The sequence below is a fragment of the Cervus canadensis genome, chromosome 19 (assembly GCF_019320065.1).
Source record: "Cervus canadensis isolate Bull #8, Minnesota chromosome 19, ASM1932006v1, whole genome shotgun sequence".
Classification (NCBI taxonomy): domain Eukaryota; kingdom Metazoa; phylum Chordata; class Mammalia; order Artiodactyla; family Cervidae; genus Cervus; species Cervus canadensis.
In genome coordinates this window covers 11,338,605-11,340,666 of record NC_057404.1, presented here as the reverse complement: position 1 = coordinate 11,340,666, position 2,062 = coordinate 11,338,605, and the positions used below count along the sequence as shown (strand labels likewise).

Below are 2,062 nucleotides of genomic sequence, written 5' to 3'. Positions count from 1 at the left end.
AGGGGGAAAAAAAAAAAAGAGTGTCTGTAGTTATTTGGGCCAAATCATATTCTTTATTGTGAATAAAGGAATTGACACTGTATGGTGATAAACATGCAGAAACAAAAATATCATGGATGATACTAGGCATGATTAACAAAGTTACATGTTATCAAAAGCAATAATTAATAAGCAGCCATGAGGAAGTGAAGGGAATGAAGAATGAAGTTGTCTGTGATAAGATCAGAGGAGCAAAGGTGGAGAGGATCTGAGGGATCAGGATGAAAATTCAACACCAACTATTCAGCCCCTGGGAAGATGATCTGTTTATATTATATAACATGTTGAAAACATATGCAAGATTGGACGAATAAAGTTTCTATCACAAACTTGAAACCATTTTAGAAATGTGACTTAAAGATTCAAATCTTATATATTATTGAGTCTGCCATGGGACATCACTCAGCTGGCAAACTAGACCATCCATCTAATTAATTAAAATATTATTAAGTACTGAATATATTTTATAGGCTTGACTTTTTAAATATAACACATAAATTTTCTATATAATCTTGTTGAAAATGAAAAAAAATAATAATCTCTTTACATTTTGTTAGTTATTTGGATTAATTTAGCTGAGTGGATCTCACAATCTGATATATACACAACAACTGAGGAACTTGTTAGACAATGCCTGTGACTGACTTATTTCATTCATTAATGTCCTCTAGGTTTATGCATGCTGTCACAAATGGCAGAGTTTCCTTCTTTTTTTAAGGTTGAATAATATCCCATTTTCTTTACCATTCATTTGTCAATGGGCACATGGATTCTTATCTTGACTATTGTGAATAGAGTTTCAGTGAACAAGAGAGGCCAGACAGCTCCTTGATATTCTTTTGTATATAAACCCATTGATTCCATTTACTTGGGAATCTAAAATACTCAAACTCATAGAAGCAGAGAATACAATACTGGTTGACAGATATAAGGTGTTGGAGGAAGTGGGAGTTGTTTTTTTTCATGAGTATAATGTTTCAAATATACTGATGAATTATTTCTAGAGATCTGTTATACCATATCTTACCTGTAGTTACATTACAGTATTGGGTACTTCAGAATATAAGAGGGAGTTCTTATGTTCTTACACAGAAATAAACAAAAAGCTAAAAGGTCACAGGAGACTTTGGGAGGTGCTAGATATGTGTGTTAACTTGATTGTGGTGGTGGTATCATGGATGTTTGCATATCTCCAAATTCATCAGTGGTACGATTGTACAACTTATGAATATATACACACACAAATATATTTCACATTTCCTGTTCACATTTCAAAACAAATTCATAGGAGTCAGAGCCCTAATCTCGCCCTCACCTTTCACACCGTCTGTTTTCAATATCTCTTCTACCTCTAGAATATGGTCCATATTTGCCTATTACTCATTTTTATTCCCAGAATTCTAGACAAAGCTTCCCAAAGAATATACTATGGAATAATGTGCTCCATGGAAAAATAAAAGCTGTAAATAAGTAAATTTGGGAAAATTCTGATACGATTCTGTGCATATTAGCATACTGAATCACATTAAAGTGAAGTGTCCAACTCTTTACGACCCCATGGACTGTATAGCCCACCAGGCTCCTCCATCCAGGGGATTTTCCAGGCATGAAGACTGGAGTGGGTTGCCATTTCCTTCTCCAGGAGATCTTCCCCACCCAGGGATTGAACCCGGGTCTCCTGCACTGTAGGCAGACGCTTTACCATCTGAGCCACCAGGGAAGTCACATCAGCAATATTAAATATCAAGCACATTAGTATATTAGTTGTTCAGTCTCTCAGTTCTGTTTGAATCTGAGATACCATGGACTGCAACACACCAGGCTTCCCTGTCCTTCATTGTCTCCTGGAGTTTGCTCAAACTCATGTCAATTGAGCCTATGATGCCAGTTAGCCATATCATCCTCTGTCACCCTCTTCACTTCCTATTCTCAGTCTTTCCCAGTATCAGGATCTTTTATAATGAGTTAGCTCTTTACATCACGTGGCCAAAGTATTGGAGCTTCAGCATCAGAACTTCCATTG

The 2,062-nt window shown here is 36.2% G+C and overlaps 1 non-coding gene across 1 annotated transcript; it reads right to left on the bottom strand.

Annotated features, from left to right (window-relative positions):
- Positions 1-1,687: 1,687 nt before the first annotated feature.
- TRNAC-ACA lies at positions 1,688-1,759 on the bottom strand. The gene has a single exon. It is a non-coding gene; the product is annotated as a tRNA-Cys (tRNA).
- Between the last annotated feature and the right edge of the window lie 303 nt (positions 1,760-2,062).